Here is a 20,214-nt window from a genome sequence, read left to right on the forward strand (position 1 = left end):
TAGTGGTATGGAGCTTAGAGAAGGTGAGTGACGGAAGGAATAAGGCAAGGAAGTGGTTGGAACTCACTTAGAACTCAAACTGAAGCTCTATGATGGTTTAACTTTCTCAACAAGCATGGAAGGTTGTCCTTGCGAAATGATAACTCGGATTGAGAACTTAGTGGCCTTTAGCGATCATGGGTGGGTATGGTTTGGCTGAGGATGATGATATGAGGTATTCCTGTGATATTGAAACTCCTGCAACATACACATCATTGTTGGCATTTATCCATAAATCATTTCAAAACAAGAAGGATTTACAAAAATATAAGGAAAACAAAATTTTCATCATTTATTTGCCAAGTTCATGCATGGAAATGCTTGAAACCCATTATGAAAGCAACATGAAATATAATACAACTTAAGGTATCATAAATGACAACTATAACCTATCTTCTAAAACTGAAAGATGTTGACCTAATTAGCAGAAAAACCCTAAATTTCATAAGAAATCAGAATTCTGTCTTTTTTGGCTGAATGGGAGTTTTCCCTCAAACCATAGTCCCTGAAGGGAGGAATGAGGTAAGATCCACCTATTATCAACCTTTTTTGTTATTTCCTTATCTCACCAATGCTACTATTAAATCTAATCACAAATGGAAGAAAACTAATCAAGTTCATCAATACTTGCAATGTAACAATGCCAAAATCAATTTAACAAGTAATCTATGAAGTAACCTAAGCATACAAGTACAACAAGAGGAACCTATGCTGCTAAGGTTGGGTCCTAACCCAAGAGCTTTAGCACTCTAAGTCAACTCAATGTTGGATTGATCTGAAAATGGGGTTTAAAGGCTTCTTGTCAAGCTTACAAGAACCTCTCCCATTTGCAAAGCTTAAATATTCCCAAGATTTATTGATTAACCAATGCAGAATTAATAATGTGCTTGAACATAGGTGTATGCTTATATTTGTTTTAAAACCGTTATGTGTTGTAAGTTCACTTGCTTATGCTAGTATAAAATACATATGACAGTAAGTAAAGAAGAAAATAAGCGACACACGCATAGCAGTAAGATGCAGCAATAAAAACAACACACATAACGACAATATTAATTTGGAGTTCACCCAAAACTCTTGGGCTACATCTCCTTGAGCTCTAGTCAACTCGACTAGGCTCTCTGGGATTATGGCAGTAGTTCTTTTACAAGATCCATGCTCAAATCCACTGGTTTACACAAAACACAATGGGCTTAGAACACCATCTCATCCCTGGCTCTGAAGCTTTCAGGTTTCTAGCTCTAGCTCTCACCCTGACTCTCTGCTCTGGCTCTGGCTCTGGCTCTCACTCTGGATCTGGCTCTTCAACTCTGGCTTCTCTGAGCTCTCTCTCTCTCTCTTGGCCTCTGGATGCCTCTGTAACTCGCTTGACCTCCAAGTTATTCTTTAGCAACAACTCGTTGTTGTCAATTGAGCTCTCTGGTTCACTCGACCTCCAAGTGACTCCCAAAACTCTCTGCGTTGCCTCAGCAATCGTGCTTTTTGGCTTTTGTGAGGCCTCTTCTGGCTATGCAGCTTCCCCATCATTTCTCGGCGTGTAATCACTTATATGAGGCTCTGTGGCTTCTTCTGCTCCTTGTCTCTTTGACTAGCCATCTGGCTCTATGGCTCTGTGTCTCTCTCAGCGTTAAAAATGAATCATTTCCTACAAAATTCCCACTTGCAGCGTGGCACAATGATCAGGGGTAGTTACAAGGAATTGAGGGGCTTTCTTCAGGTGAAAACTAAAAAAAAACTATATTTCCCAATACATAGAGATATACTGGAAATACACAGGAAAGCTATTCATGGAGCATTTAATCGGACTTCAAATATTATTGAATCACCCCTAAAAACCCTTTCAGGTCCACCTTTTATGGATATCGCAAGCCCACCATTGATCTGCATGATCACCGATCCAATGGCTGACAGTCTGTTTCGGGTGGCTGATGTGCACGAAGGTTACCCTCCCGAAAAGGAGGTTTTCTCTTTCCTTAGCCATGCCACGTGTCGGCCAGTGTATGGGTTCGGGCCTGCCCGAAATCCCGCTTACCACGGATTTCAAAATTTATAGGGCTACATTTATAAAACTTTCGGATCTGCCATTCTATCGCAAATCACTATCGCATTGTGTAATGGCAAAAACCAAAATACATGGGAAATACATTGAAATTCCGAAGTTCTCAGACTTCAAATTTTATGTAATCAGGTCCATAATCCCTATCAGGTTCGGGTCCTAATCGCTAGTCGCAATCACAACGGCTTGAGGGTCTGTCCTTTGGGTATGTTGACCGTCGATCTGCCAATCTACTGATCGTCGATATCGCACCTCGCATATCACATCGGTGTGGGTTTATGCCTTCTGCTCCTCCAATCGCCGATCACCCCGATCACCAATCGCCAATATCTCTCATCGCAATCGCATTGTCTCATATCGCCCAGTCACATGTCGATATGCCTAGGGTCCCAATATCGAGTGAAGGCCTACCTCCAATCTGATATGTTAGAGATCGTTGATCAGGGGTCCTTCCACCTTTGCGTTAAGTCCATCCCTTTGCACATTTGCGATGTGATTTCCTTAAGGAGCCTTTTAGGCCATTTTTAGAAGAAATGCCTCCTTTTCCAAAGGACAAAGGCAATCTTCTTTCTACAATAACTTCTTCATCCAAAGTCCATTTTAGCCCATTCAAGTTGCAGTAGATTCAAAATGAAAAGATCTATGCAATGGGACTATTTCCAAAAGCATCCTCGGACTTTCATTTCCATCTATCAGGAACACATTAGACTTAGAAGTCTATCTTAGATCCATTTTGGATCTTGGATCAAGGGAATGCTCATTTTCATTGACATATCAAAAAATACATAACAGTGTTTGGTCACAATCCTTCAGCTCAAAAACTACTTTGTTATTTTGCATCAAAAATCAAAATCCTAATGAGGCTCTAAGCCTCTTTATTCATACAACTAAAGTTGCCAAAAAATTCCTTAAATCTAAGGAGGCTTGGCTCCCAATATTAAGATTAACTGGTTCTTAACTATTATTGGCTTGGCTACCAATGATCCTCATGACTTGATTGCCTCCAACTCCGAGCTCGTGTGATTTGATTGAGGGATATTTGAGTGAGTGAGGATTTAATGAAGGAGATCCATCTCCTATAACCTCTCCTTCTTGTCTCATTGGAGTTCCCGCACCTTAATTAATCATAATTTGCTCCCAAAAGCCTGCAATCAATGCACATTAGACCACTAAACATAACATCTTAATTTTACTCATCTCATTAAGAAAAATATAATTAAAAGATGTAAAGAATTATGAGAAGAGTTGATTTTAGTAATCTTGGAGATGTATTAAGGTCCATATATTTTACCCAATGATGAGCCTCATCAAAATATGTTCCAAAGCTTTTGCCATGATACTCTTCATAGACTAATACAAGAATAGAGTTTTTTTAAATTGAGTGACACAGCCTCGGGTGTGCCCTCGGTATGACACCATATCTCACCAAATTTTCACGTCAATTTCCATCGTTTCAACCTGCCTTTTCAAATCTGTTTCACATTCTTCTATTAACTTGCAAATTTCTTTTGGCATGCCTTCATGATAGGTTGTAGTTGCATCATTTATGATGCTGGAGACTGGCTTTCAGCCCTGCATTTTTCCCCTAGAGGAGATGGGATGCCCTGCCATCGAGCCCCCCTAGTTCTTCAACCCCTCAAGGATGGGCTTCTTACCTTTGTTGTTGTTGACTGAACCATTTCCTTACACCTACAGTTTGTTGTGGAGGCTGTGACTAATCTAGCTACTTGCACAAGTGGTAGCCCGAGTCCAAAATCTCCCAGCTTCCAAGAGACACTACCACCCCGCACATCTTCCATAAAAGAAATATGAACCAATGATTTCCAGTATAGAACCCAAGGGATCACACCCCTCCTCTTCCATTGCAGACATCCCTTACTAATCGACACGAACAAAGATGTGACCCCCATTTCCAAGAGCCAGCTAACATAACAATTAATAATTGGTATGGAGAAAACATTGAAGCTTAATCCACAGAAACAAACCTTGTTCCCAAGCCAGAGGTAGGCACAAACATACACCAGAGGCAATGCCCATAGGGAAAAAGACCATAGAGCCCGCAGAGACAAAACCCACAAATATTAACTCTGCTCCAATACATCCAAAGGAAAAACCCCAAGCTTCCCCAAGGAAATTAAAAAAGACATAACCTAGAAATGAAGTTGAGACCTACCATTCCCCAAGCCCTTTCGATGTTGGGTCAAAACAATAGGTAATCCCAAAGACGGACCCTAGAAACAAGCTCCTAGTATAACCCCATCTTGCATAGAAAAATCCCAAAAATAAAAGATGCCAAAACAATACCTAACGATTGAACCTGCTTCAGATGTCATACAAATGCATGCAGATGCATGGAGCTCCTCTTCCTTTGAAACCCCGACGGTTCAAAACCATACAATCCTAATTCCATCAAATAGTTCAGCTGATGCATGGAGGATAGAAAGAGATGGCAGACCACATGCTTGTTAACCAACGCGGGGAGAAGCCAAGATCGCCACCTCGCCTGCTACCGCGTTGATCCACAGATCCCAACACCACCACCCTTAAACAATCCTTTACAATAACTACATGATTACTGACTTCCCTCGCAGAGCAACTTACCAATTGTCAAAACGCAATGGCGTTGTCACCTTCAGCGGGAACCTCAATACCTCGCATGCATGTAGCCACCACACCATATGCCTCAATCATGTGGAAGGTGGTGGGTTTGTACCTCGAGGATACCCTCATTAATTCACCATGATGTCATTGCCCTCCAGCTCACACCCCAATCGAGGATTTTTTCATAGGCTTGGAAGCTCTGAAAACTATGTCCCCTTTCTTACTCCAGGATCTCTTTCAGGGGATTTAACTTACCTTTTGGGGGTTTAGTAGGCCAAGCCAACTCTAATGGCTCATTTCGGTGGAAACAGCCCCAATTATCTATATAACCCAAAGTGTAAAGCCCAAAGCTAGTCCCCAGGTCCAATTGAGGATCAGGCTTAAAAATAGACCTATCTGCCATAGAATGATATATTCTATAATGCTCTGATGATCTTTGTCTAACCATCCAAAGAGGTCCTCCACTTGCCTCCACTTTTGCTCCACAAAAGAACATGAGTTTAAAAGGTGTTCTAGATCCTCATTATGTTGATCACATAGAATACAGTACGAGGGTCCGTAGATACCCCTCTTTGGAGTTGGTCCAAAGTGAGGATTCTAACTCGACATACCAGCCACATAAAGTAAGTTACTTTCGGCCACCATCACCTAAAATTTGTCATCTTAAAAAAACATAGAAAAAAAGATAAAAAAATAATATAACTAAAAAAAATTATTGGATTTTTTCCTCTTTAAAATTGGTCATCTTAAATTGAAAATATGGAGAAAAAAACTATAATTCATGAAAATGGAAATAATAGAAAAAGGGAAAAAAAAAATCAAAAGATTAAAAAATATAAATAATTAGTAACTAATAGAAATGGAAGTTACTAAATGGTCCATAATAACACCTCAATCAATCACGTTCCAAATAAATCAATTTAAATAATAATAAAAAATAACAAAAAATGAATTCCCAAGATTAAACTATGGATAAGCTACATAATTTTTTGGTCAAAGATGAACTAATAGGCAATCAAAGGCAAAACTAATCGGCTAATATAATCATTTTCATTTCTTTATTTCTAAATTAACTAAGGATAAAAATAAAAGAGAGTAGATATAATTTTTTGATAAGAATTGGCCTTCTAAAATATGAGAAATTTATGGGATAAATTAGGATAGATTTAAAAAAATTGTTAAAGTGATTTTAGGTTTATTACTTTTATTATTATTATTATTATTATTATTTTGTTCCGAAACAAATGCTATGATATTTTATTGTTGTAGCCCTACGGGCATGAGCATGACCACTAAATGAAGAACAGGCCTGCCAGGTGAAGAGAGAATGAGAATAGTTTTTTATTCGCATAATGTAAATATTTTATTATGGAATAGTATGAATAAGAATTCCCTCTACGTATTCTGAGAGATGATATATTGAATATCAGTGTTGTGAATTAACTTAATCTAGATTATACTTATATTATCTCTACATTAAATCTATGCATGTGGATTGTATGAAGTACGTTGGAGGTTTCCATGTTAAAAACGCATTAGTATATGCCATAATGAATCTTGTTGAATGGGTTGAATTGAAGACTGTATTAAAGTGTTGTTGAAGAAAGAGCTCGAACAACTTTTTACTTGGAATAGAAGTCAACTTTGTTTTGTACGGGAAATCGTTCTTTGAAAGAAAGAAAGAAATAAATTATTTTAACGTCCACGAGGCTAAAAATAGCCTATGGGACAGATTGCTTCTTCATCTACTTGATGTATTCGGTCCTTTTTCTGTGAAGCTTCACAATGAATGCTCCCAACCTCTCAAAAAACCCCTCGCTAAATAGATTATCTCAAAAGCTAGTTGCCAGCATATCTGCATAACTTTCCCTGTTGTCTTTGAAGGCCTCACAGTCTAAAATGAAATGTTTTTCTGTTTCCACTTTTCCAAAAGAAAAAAATTCATACACTTTCCTCCCACACTTCCTTTGGCCTTTTCCAGCACCCTGTTTCACAACGGATTTGATGAGAATTAGTCCTTAACTGAGCAATATGAATTTTGGCTCTCCAAGAAATATTTGCCTCTATGTATGCTTTTGGTTGATGATTATGAGTGGGATTAAACACTTCAATATAGTAATTTTTCTTTCTTCCTAGCTCCTTATCCCAAGTAGGTTTGTGGAACTTTTCCATAACAAAAGCTTTTATCTCTTTGCTATTTATGGGACACGCGTTCAAGCGAATACCCCATTTACTAAACCATTTGTTATTTCGCTGCATCCAAGTTTTTTTGCTCTTGCACAATCTATGATTAAAGAAAACCTTAGGCCATCTACCATCTTCCATTTGCTCAACTTTTTTTAAATACCTTATGACTCACACCATAGAAATTGCTTCAATAGGTGCAGTCCATGTTTCACTTAACAAGATATCATAAGGAACTGCACTTTTAATCTTAATTTTTTTTGTAATCAAACGCTTCTGAATTTTCTCAATTTGTCTCCACTACATGTCGGAGGTACAACTAGCCCATAGTTCACAACCATAGAGAATCACCGAAATCACTAGAAGCCCAAAAAGAATTTGAGTGGTCTTCCAGTCCCATAACTCTGCCTCTCTACACCTATTTTGAAAAGCATAAAATGCTTTCCAACTCCCAAAAGTTCTTTTCTTTCTACAACCATTCCAGCTTAGATTTTTGTTGAAGTCAATCCCAAGGTATTTGTAATCCGCAGCTTCTTCCAGAATGTTGCCTTCAAAGTAGAACTTATGCTGGTTATGTTTTCTTTTTGTAGAGAAGACCATTATTTTCGTTTTGCTGATATTGACTTGCATCCCCACACTTCTACAAAAATGCTCAAGGGATATTAAGTGCTCTTGAAAACCAAGAGTAGATTTAGCAATCAGAATAAGGTCATCTACATACAAAAGAAGCCTTATAACAAAATTGCGCACATAGATACCATCACCCCCTTGCGAATTTAACCACTCCTCAAGCTTGTCGGTATATAAACCAAAAAGGGTAGGAGACAATGGGCAACCTTGCTTGACCTCGATATCGCTTCTAAAACTTTCAAAAATGCCTGCTGAAGTTCTAATTTTGACTTTCACATCTTCATACAATGTATGCACAACTACTCTCAAATGTTTAGGAACCCCAAGTTCCTCCATTCTCTGCCAAATTTTATCCCTAGGAACCGAGGCAAACGCATTTTTGGAATCAACAAAGCAACAAAGACTTCTTCCTTTTTCCCCCAAACTTTTTCAATGATGTGCCTTAAAGTTATGCAATGATCAACTGTGGAATGTTTAGGTCTAAAACCTACTTGCCCTTTAGCACGCTTATCTCTTTCTTCTGCCCACTTGCTAATTTTGTTTTCTAGCATGCTTCCAAACAGCTTTGCAAACAAAGGGTTTATCATGATGGTTCAATAATTGGAGGGATTATTGATGTCACCGCTCTTGAAAAGAGGTATTGTCAGACTAGTTGACCAATCTATGGGGAGCTCTTGTTGTATGATGTTGTTGAAGATTTTTGTCATGTGAGATGCAAGAATATTTGAGCCCCACTTTAGATATTCTTCTTGGAGTTCAGCTAAGTCTTTTGCTTTTCCAACACCCAACTTCTTGATACCCATCTCTACCTCTTGTACCGTGAAGAGTTCAGTATCAGTGTTGACCAAGGGGGAGGGTCAACCTTGGGAACCTGCTCATATAGTTGTCTTGCATAGTCAAACCATTTAGAAGCTGTAATATTATTTCCAATTTGTATCTTCTTCAGTTGGAGCTCCTTCCAAAATAATTTGGGATTATTTTTCCCAAGGGAGATTAGTTCTTCCCTCCTTGAAACCATGAAATCAGCCTTTTTCTTGCTGAATAACTGCTTGTACAATTTGATCTTTATGTTATCCTTGTTTGAATCTTTCCATATTCTCCTTACCTTTTTGCATTCCTCATCAAGCCAAGCATTAACCAGAAAGCAATTTGTTTCAGACTTCTTAATTTTTGTTCTTTTGCACTTTGGAAGTGTGCATTGAATTAAATGTGTTAATTCATGACTATGAAGGCTGTGAATTGTATTTTTCTCCTTCTCAAAGAACCTCTCTAGTGCCATTTTGAAGGTATTACAATTTTCTGGCGTCAAAAGAATTCTACCCTGTGGGAGATTTTGTTGGATATGCTGAATTTTTTACTCTAATTGCTTTTTCCAATCTAAGAGAAACATGAATAAATTGGCTTATGTTCTGAATTCAAATCCCACAGTTGATCTCCAACCAAAAATTCTTCCATTTTCTCACACAAACCATGTAAGCAAATTACATAATCTACCACACTTGCTCCATTGTAAGTATTGCAAGTGAAATTACCGAACTTTGCCCATCTAGTCAAGCCATTACAAATGACTAAATCAAAGGCCCCACATAGAGTAAGCAATTGTTCACCAAAGAAATTGTAGCTCTTATCCTCTGAAATTCTTTCCCGCTGATAATTACTTTCTTCTATAAACCAAATAGGGTCACAATCATCTTTACAACAAAGAATGCTAGCTTGCTCACTTGCAGTCCTAGCATTGAAAACACCCACTATAATGGCTTGTCACCTAGCTGTGAATATGTTGCAATATCTGCTTTTAAAGCTGCAAATGGATCTTTGTGGTCAAGCCCTCTACCTTTGTAGATTTTTGAAACTTGTGGCGCAAAATAGCATGCTGCAATTCTGATGTGGTTTCCATTTTCTGATATTTTAAACCAAATGAATTGCTTATTTGAGTCTTCTTTTTCTAATTGAATAAGACAACCTTCTTTCTCCCTTACTAAAACTATGATACCCCCATGTCCTTTGCCATTCCCTGCTGCCTTATTCCACACTGCCATCTTCTAGTATCCTTCAAACAAAGGTGCCTTGCACCCTTCATGCTCATGTGTTTGTATGAGACAAATTATGTCTCTATTTTCTGCAATAAGCCCTAACCCAGGTCCTCATCTCCGTGGGTAACCTCTGCAGTTCCAACAAACTAGTCTTAAGGAAACTTGGGTATGACTTGATTGCTATTTATTTTGATATGCAAGACTCACATTTGAGTCTTTGTCCCTGTTTTCCCATACCAACCTTGCTTTCTGATGTCGTGTTGAAGAGTTTGTTGCCTCTTCCTTATTACCATCTCGCTGCTCTATTCTAGAAGGAGGTCCAAATTGCACTATCACAGCTTTGCCTTTATAAATCCATGCTCTCTTGCCTTCATCTCTTGCTACCCTAACCTTTAAAATTTCCTCCCTTCTTTCCTCCTGTTGTTTTACAGTTAAATCTTCTTCTAGGAAAAAACGAGAACCCCTCAAAAGATGTTTCTTACTTAGAATAATATATTTATTGTGCACGCTAGGCATAATGACTTTTATGGGCCTGTCTCTCTCCCCGTTAAACTTACCCACCCCCCATGTTTGACATATTTGTCCTTGCCATAGCAACTTGTCTTTCAAGAAGTCTCTTGCAAGGTTAAGAGTACATTCACCCCTTTAATAATTATGTTTGCTACCTTATTTTGTCTTTCCTTGCCTTCACTATCTTGCATGTTGTCAACCTGAATATTTGTTTCTCCTTCCTTATTAGCAGAATTGCTAATAACTTGAGCCCAAGTTTCGGAAACTTTGGTGGAATCTCCTTTCGTTTCTTCTCTTGCGTTCTCTTCATGGTTGTTTATTTGGGCAATCATTTTCCCTTTATCGTGGGATGATTTCACATTCACCACCTCTGTACGTTCCACTACCGATTTCTTTATGTTTTGCACATCTGCCTTCATGTGTTGCCATTCTGTCTTCCCTATCAAGAGAGCTTCCTGTAGGAATGTCACTTGTTCTTTTAAAATTTTGTTGCTTTCTGCTAACACATTGTTCTCAGCCGTTATTATATGAATTCTATGATCTCTTTCCCTTTAGCTTCTAAAGCCTCCAACCTTTGTTTTGCATTTAAAAATTCTTTCACATAAAGATCAGATGACTAGGTGAGAGGTGTGGATGTGGGACTATATAAGACAAAATCATCAATGACTTTTCCTTTGGACTTCTTGTTGCCACGTGCTTGTGTAGGAGATTTGTTTGAATTTTTTTTGTGAAGGGATCGATTACTTTTCTTTTGAGACCATTTCTTCTTTGCTTGCTCCCATTTTAGACGAGCTATTCTTCATTTTAAAATGCCCCAATATTGTTTGGCATTAACCCAAACCCACTTCCCAACTTTGACGGATGAGGCAATTTTAACTTGTCCTAAATCATTTGTCTCCACATGCTCTGAAATTGCTGGTTCCTTTGTCATGATTGAATGCATTTGTTGTTGCTTGCTCGCTGCTGCTAGATACTTTTGCTGCATAAAAAAAACTCCATGCTCTTACACTGCTCATTGTTTACTATTCACTGCATGTTGTTCTCACTGCTCACAATGCTCTGCTCTGCTCAAATTGCTGACCACACTGCTGACCACACTACTCAATGGACCAATTCAAACCCAGGTGCTCCTCCAAATTTAGTCATGTGTTAAATCGACTGCCAAATATTCCATAAACTATTCCTCTAATTATAATGCGAAAGCTGTTGCCTGCATTCTGTGAGAAGTTTCCAGAGGAGTCCAACTTTTTTGTTTGTGTGCCTCACTGACTGCCTATATGAGTCCTTCCAGAGAATAATGTCATTGAAAGTTTAACGTCTTGTATTTGACTTCATGTTCTTACAATTGCAATGGAACTTCTCTAGCTCGATTACGGTTTCCAATCTCTGAACAGTGAAAATCTTGAACAGACAATAGGCTATACATTATGCTGTTCTGAGAAAGTTTCGCATAATTTTTTTACAAAAAGCTTGTTCCAACCCTTCTCTCCCTCCGCGTATGCTTCGTCTTTTCGGAGAAAGATCAACAACATTGAACAGGACTGCGGAGTGTTCGATTTTGTGCCAAATCTCAAAGAGTCCAAGAAAATAATCGGGGCCGCAGCAAACTCCCTAATGCATTCATATGTGTAACTATTGAGATTCTAGAAGTGGCGGGGTGCAATTTTATGAATCACAGTAAGAAATCAAGTAGAGATGTTTTATTTAGAGTGTTCTTTGGTAAGTGACTGAAGAAATATCATTGTTTTTTGCGTTTGAGCAACATATTAGGAAGACAAGAGATTGACAGTACCTCTTGTATGGGAGAGAGGTGAGCTATTTTGCTGGTAAGCTTTGAATTTGGAGTAGAATCATGAACAAAAAATGGATTTGTGCATCAGAGTATCAACAAACCCATTAATACTCGTAAGAAATATTTTCTTTGCAGTTGCCTATATTCTTCTTCCTCAATTAAATTGCTTCATCCCCATCTTGTATGTGAAATTTTAAGTCTTTTTATTGTAATAGACTATGGAGTATTGATAGTTAATTTATATACTTCTTTCATCTATAAATATAATACACTTAAATTATGATTTATTTATTCAGAGTTTGTGTATTTGAATAAATATTAAGATAATTTTAGTAAATTTATACTATTTGTAATTGAAATATCTACACTATTTTGTTCTATTTATGAAAAGAAGAGATAGTTAATTTATATACTACTTTCAGCTACAATATAATAAACTTAAATTATGATTTATTTATTGAGAATTTGTATACTTGTGAAATATTAAGATAATTGTAGTAAACTTATACCATTTGTAATTCAAACATTTACACTATGTTATTCTATTTATGAAAAGGAAAAACAAAAAACAGACTTTACTTATCGTAAAATAAATATTATAATTTAATTAACCATAATAACTTGCAAAATCATTATTAAATTATAATAAATACTTAAATCAAAATTGTTATAACAATATGCTACAATTATATGCTTAAACTCAAGATTAAACCCTTCCTAGGGTCATACTTTATTTTGGTTGGCCAGCTACTGAATGCGTAATTGTAAATTACGAAAGATACGTGAAATTAATAATTCATAAATTAATATAGATTTGTTCTTGAACCAAAATCTAAATTATAGATTTGGATATCACAATTATGTACTTAAACCTATATGTTAGGATTTCCTGTAACAAAACTTAGTTTCGATTAATTTGATATATAATTAAAGGTTTTAATTGCAATTTGAAAGGAAATTAAAATATGTACATAGAAATAAATATGAAATGGAAAACAAAATACAAATTAAACTAAGAACTAAAACAACAAAAATACATAACGTTATAGCAAGTGAGCCTTTTTTTGGAAGAAGTTGTGAAAGTTTGAATATAAAATTTTAAGAGATTGAATCCACACTAAATTTAATGCAAAACATATTGTATCCAAATCCAAGGAAAAAGTTATTTTTACATATTCTAATCAATTCTCTGCACATCCATTACTACTCGCTCTTTTTACCTATTAAACTTGGTATTTATAAATATATGTGAAATTTATAAATGTACAAAGCTTCATATATGTGAAATAAAAATTAGTTACAATTTATATTTGATTTTCCTTTTTTTAGAGAGAAAATCATCATGGATTTATATTAAGAGAATATAAAGATCTGGATACATAGGAAGATCGTCCTCGACAAGGAGCAAATACAACAGATTATACAAAAAGCTTCCACCAATAATCCGACAGCATAATCAGACAGTATATTGACCAGAGAACAACACATAATACACCTACTGAGTAGGCAAGATAAAACCATCTATCAAGATAGATCTAAAAAGAAAGGTATCAACAGAAAAGTATCAACAAAAGCCGAGAAGATAAAGACGCATGCGTCCAAATAAACAGGCCATATAAACAGACCATAGATCTGAGATTAACCCGGAGGAAGCATGTAGGCCGATATTAAAACCAGGATAGAGGCAAGGGGCATCTTGGAATCCTGAAAAATGCGATCATTCCTCCATTTCCATAAATACCAGCAAGTGAAAATGAATAATGATCGCCAGGTAGGACGTTGATCACTCCACCATTTGAAGCCATCCTGTACAGATGGGAAAACCCGGTGAGAAAAACCATAAGTCAATGACAAATCATACCAGATTTTAGAAGTTGAGGGACATTGAAAAAACATGTGCACATTTGATTCAGCAGCAGATTGACACATTTGACATCTACCCGGGCCCTGCCATTCTTTCCTTTGGAGAACCTCCCAAGTGAGGTTCTTGTTAGAGAAGAGTAACCATGAGAATAATATCATCTTGAGCGGGCAAGTCGCTTTCCAGAAATTGAATGGAAAGATGGGGGGGGGGGGGCAAGCGGTCGGAGGCCAGACGAAAAAGTTGCATATAAATCTTTGACGCGAATAGTTTGAGAGGAGATCTCAAGTGACCACGTCAGCTCATCCTTTGAACCCGATTGTTTGATACCTTTGCCTGAAAAGCCATTGACAGCCGCTAACCAAAAGGGATGGAGTGAAAGAGGCAGGGATAAATCATCCCCATCCTTCCATACTGGCACCCGAGAGGACCATGATTTAATTAGCTTGTTCCACGTGAATAAGCCTTTTGAGTGAAAAAAGGAGATCAGAGCAGGGGAAAGCAATGATTCCAGATCATACAGAGTTGAGTCAAAACCGATATAGATACTCGATCCTGAGGAGAGTCTCCATCTTAAATTCCCCATAAAGAAAACCTGAATCTTCCTGAAACTTTGCCAAATGGCAGATCCTCTTCTAATGCCCAAGGATTTTCTCTTGTACCAGAAAACCATGCTCCTGCCTTTAAGATATTTTTGATTGATTATATTGCTCCACTTACCCTTGCCATAGATTCCTATGTGAAGAGATTTGCAGAGAAGGGCTTTGCCAAAATATCTCATGTGCATAAGGCCCCATCCACCCATCTTCTTCGGTCTTGAAATGTAATCCATGTTAACTAAATGGATCTTGGACTGATAAGATCTGCCACCCCATAAAAAATTAGCAGCTAATGAAACCATTTTGTTTAAAATAGATGCAGGAAGAAGAAAAAGGTGGGCCCAATAAACCGCCTGTTGAGAAAGAACAGCCTGAACCAGGATGAATCTGCCCGCCAGAGATAGGAATCTCATCTCCCAGCTTGAGATTTTATTATAAAAGCGATCAATCAGCCACTGCCAATCCTGTTTACGGTATCCATTCACTTTCAATATGAAGCCCAGATATTTAAAACCATCCTTGATCGAAGCATGTTTAATGCCAAACAACGCAACAATCCATTGAGCTAAGTCCAAATTTGATTCGTTATGATACAGCATAGACTTGTCCTTGTTTATAACCATGCCAGATGCAGATTGGAATTTCTAAAAAATCTCATTTAGACAGATCCAAGATGATCTACATAACATAGAAAAAATAAGAATATCATCTACAAAAAGATTATGAGAGAGGGATATATCCTTGCATATCTTAATCGGCCTGCATCTTCGGACAGCAACAGCTTTGTTGATCTGAGTGCTGAGAGAGTTCATCACAAGAATAAAGAGAAGAGGGGAAAGAGGGCATCCCTGGCGAAGACCTCTCTCAGCTTGGAAAAAGGATGAAGGGACTCCATTTATAATAACTGAGTATTTGACATTTTCAACACACGCCATTATCCAGTTAATACCCTGAGACCTCAAACCGATTTTGGCAAGAAGGATTCTAAGGAATCCCCAGTCTACACAGTCATACGCTTTTTTCAGATCTATCTTTAGAATGGCAGCATCAATATTATTGGATAAGATTGAAAAAAGGCATTCCTGAGTCATAGCAACCACATCCAAGATGTTTCTATATTTTAGAAACACATGCTGATCCCTTGTGATAAAGGAGTTTAGAACAACCTTCATCCTTTCCGCTATAATCTTGGAGATGATTTTAAAAGAATGTTGCACAAGGCAATAGGACTGTAATCCAATAATGATTCAGATTTGACCTTTTTGGGAATAAGAGCTAAAAATGTGGCAGTTAAGGCATTATTTATATTCCGAGATATGCGAGAAGCCTCCACCATTCTCAGCATATCCTCTTTGAACATATCATAGAAGTGTGAGAAGAACTCAATCAGCCAGCCATCTGGCCCAGGACTTTAGGTCGCATTGCTAAAACATGCTAGATTTTACTACATATTTATGCTTTGTTGATATATTTTGCATAGAATCGAGAATTTCATTGAGAGGTTGGCACATCATCTAGAGCTTGAGTTGTTGTTGGAATACCATACTATATTTATTGACATTTGGAACCTGAACTAGTTTTAGCAATCTCACAATTTGCTTCGTTGCTTAAATATATATTGGATTTGTTAGAATGACCTTGTGGTATGTGTTGGATTGACATCATGTGGAGCGCATTGAACCTTCAACTCAACTCAAAACTTGTAATGTCCCCAACATACTCACTTTGACTTTGATACCATATTGGAGGTTTTGAAAATTATTGTAGGTTGTCAAACATCATGAAGCAACCATCATTAAAAAGTTGTAATTAATTTTTTGGCATTCTTTAAGCTATAAAAAACTAAGAAATCTGAACAAAAAAATTCTTTTTTTCCTTACTTCTTCTTGATTATTTGTTCCTTGTAAAATATCTGAAAGGATTATGTTTGGAAAAATGGTGAAGGAAAGCTAGGAAAAATGACTAGTAATGGGTAAAAATTATTGCCAAAATTACGATTGTTATTCTTTAGGGAAGAAATAATGTGAGGTATAATAAGTTCCTATGAATTTATTATTTTTCATTAATTGAATTAATATTAAAATTTCAAATATAGTAAACCTTCTAGCCATGTAAAGAAATTGTAAGCATTTATTTTTAATTTCATGTTTGACTACGAAATGTTAACTATGTAATCATTTAGTGTTGGGATTTGTCATTTTAGTGTAGTGTCACATATTTAGTATCTCACTACATATTTAGTTGTAATTTGCTTCATATTTAATTTTAGTTAATGTTGTTAAAATTTAGCAAGAGAGTAGTAGTCTCTTTAGCAATAGAGCACTTGACCTATCCCAAGCATCATTTTCATAACTAGATACAAATCACAATTTCCACCCACATAGATCTCGACCTGTTCCACCATGTAAAAGTCACCCTATATGGTTCACTCAAAATTAGGAAAATAAGAGGAGATATAGCTCCATAACCTAACCATATCTTGGGGCATATTGGTCATATACATAAGTAGGAAAAAACTTACCCTATCCACGAGTAAAAATGTATCCACACACATTGAACAAAGATGTTTGTAGCCAAGGATTCACATCAAGACCAACACCACCACTCCCATGTAATACCATAGGATTCTATTGGATCAAATACGTATATATAATGATGAAGTGGCTAAATGGAAAGACTTGTGTTGCCCTTTTAGCATGGAAGGCTTCAGTACATTGAATACTAACAATGTGATTGAAGTGTATTGTGGTGTATTTTGCAATGTAAATAATTACACAAATATTGCTAAAAACAAAAAAAGATTACAAGTGAGCACAAGGGTGCAATAACTCCATTGAAGGGGAATAAATGGCTATGTTGAGGAGTAATATCCTTAAATAGCCACCAAATATCTCTATATTAAGCTTTGCACCTTTGACCTCAACAATTAAGAGCCATGGACATGTTTGTTTGAGTTGTTTCCGTGAGAGATATGTGTTGATCCATTTAGAGCATGTGGTGTCATACATAACTAAGAGTATATGAGCCACAATTTTCTCATGAAATATTATGAATTCTCAATTTTTTTTTTATCCATGAAGTTTATCATCTATATGCTACTAAGATTGTAGATTACCTATGTTTATGACCAATTTCTATAGAAACATGGATCATTTCCATTGAGAGAGGAGAATAGTTGAAAAAATAATCATCAAACCTTTTGCTTTTATCAAACATTTCATATCCAAGAACAAGGTCTACCTCTTGAAATTACCGGAGAATATACCTCTATAGGAAATCCATAGGAAACTAACAAAAGAGATTCCCTTACACAAATTATAGCATTAGAGGGAAAGGATTGCATAAGTTACTACATTGCAAAGAAAGGGGAATTCATTCCTAGAATTGTGTAGCCCAAGAAGGAAGAGTTGCAGCTAATTGAAGGTGGATTATTATTCTCAGAGGAGTTATGATGTGAGAAAAAATGAGGTAGATAATTAAAATTGTTATGTTTTGGTCACTCTGGTTCGGTTGTGTGTGAGAGTTTAACCAAAATCATAAAATTCATCATTGTGGTCTCATCGTCTTAGTGTGAGGGGTGGAATCTATGTCAAATGCATATGGTTAACAAAAAGTTACTTGTTTCCAATGATCTGGTGATTAAATTTCAATGAAAAGTTAATTTTTCACTCTCACTATATGTTATTTACTTATGCATTTTAATAGCAGTATTGTTTATGCAACTTCAGTTCAGAATAATTTCAATGATGAATTTAGTGGATTTTTTAGAATAAGAAATGCACATACATTTGGGTGAATGTTGGGAATGCAAATGGGCAAATGGAATGGTTGCAATGTTAATCGTTTGTATTTTATTGTCATCTTTAATCCTTGGAAACATAACAATAGATGGAATTGTTAATGGATTAGGTAAATAGATGGAATCCATTGAAAACAATGTTACTAACTTAATGAGAACTACAACTTTACAACAAGAGTTGTAGCCCAAAAAACTCCTATTATTTCACACAAAACCTTAAAAAACACCATGAAATCAAAAAGTGGTGATGTTGCATTGCCATTTTTTCTTAGGGTTAGTATTCCAACATTTTTCAACCATGGAATTAAAAGCAAAAGTCATAATCATGGAAAACCTTAAAATTCCAATAATTTTCAACCATGGAATTAAAGATAAAATAACATGACTCCAAAAAACCTTAAAATTTTTATATTCACGAGTATAGAATTAAAACAAAAATGTCATGAGTACAAAAAACCTTAAAACTTCAACAATTTTCAACCATGGCATTAAAAACCAAATTTCATGACTAAAAAATCCTTAAAAATCAACACCTAAATAAAAGAATAATTCTACCGAGAGAATTTGTTTTTAAAGGCTAAAATTATCTCTCTTTTCAGATCTTAGCCTAAGAGAACTTGACTCATTTTCAATGAGGAACACAAATTGCAATATCTTTTAAATATGACTTATAAAATTATCATTAGTGTACACAAAATCATCAAAAGCACCTATTCAAAAGAAAAATGTAATGCAAACTTTTCAAAATTTTAATTTAAAATATGATTTTTTTTGTTTTTTAAACAAATTAAAAGGGGTGGTGTTGGTGCTAAATTTGATTCTCTCTTAATTTAGTACCACCTCTATGTATTTTGTCTCACAGTAGATTTTATCCCAGTTTCTCCAGTCTTACTTGAACCCTTAGATTCATATTTGACACATTATCCCTCATCACACAAAAAATTGTGTCAGTAAAATAAATTAAAATTTCAGTCATGAAAATAACATTAATGATATTTTGTGACATTACTTAGATAATATCACATATCCATAAGTGTGTGTGTATTTGTCGCATATAAATAAATACACATGAAGTAATTAACAACACTAATTGAGAGTTCTTAATTGATGTAGGAGCATCTGTCTCAGGGTGAACAAGAAAAGAGAGTGTTTGTTTCACAGGTTATGTGTAGATAGATTGGACAGGTCATTGTACCTAAAACTTTCAATTATTTTAAATGTTTAGCATTTGGGGGTTAACAATATGTTATGTTTTTCTTAATTTCATTTAGCTTTCTTTTTTAGTAGTTGTTCTGAATTAATTAGATGTAAAGAAATAGTAGACAGTTAACCAAATGAAATTTTCTTGTAACTGCTGGCAGTTTCTAAAACTGCTTAGCAACTCATGTAAAAGATGAAAATGAAACATTTAGGGGAGAGAATTTTTGGGGTGAAGAACAGGACAATTATAATAACACAGCATACAAGAATTTATTTTGTTAAAAGATCATCTGTGTCCATTCATAATTCAAGATCATATTATTTACCTTTTTCTTTTCCTAATTATCTATCGGTGTTGTTGCATAAAAATAATACAGTGATGTACATTGACAAAGAGGAAAGAATCAAATCGAGTTTTTCTACAGGCAACAGAGGAGCGACCAAGAGCAAGCAAGCATAGATACAGTGAACCCATGAGTGAAGCCACAGAGGAGAATTAAAGTCTGCCTACAGCTACCAGATTATACTATGCGTTGAAATCCAAATAGTCACAAAAATAACCAGAAGAGCCCATACAAGCATATAATGAAAACAACAACTACCAGGTACATGTCCATTAAAACACTGAGTTTGTTTTACATCATTAAGGTAGCAGTTCCATAAATAGTTATAATAGTCCAGCAAGCCCAGGAGTAAATCATTACACTGCTCGTTCCAAATAAATACCGACTCAAAACCCCAATGGCGTTAACCAAAGGAACTAAACTGTAAGTGTCGAAACCAGAACCAATTCCTGTTCGCTAAAGAAAATGCATAGCCGAGACCGCATACAGTGACAGGCACATTTACAATAGTGACTTTCGTGCTAAAGAAAAATCAACTTATCAACAGAGCTGTCCTAACGACAGAG

Source organism: Pinus tabuliformis, chromosome 4_2 (genome assembly GCF_031772625.1).
Source record: "Pinus tabuliformis cultivar Carrire ecotype Pingquan chromosome 4_2, CPIR1, whole genome shotgun sequence".
Lineage (NCBI taxonomy): Eukaryota > Viridiplantae > Streptophyta > Pinopsida > Pinales > Pinaceae > Pinus > Pinus tabuliformis.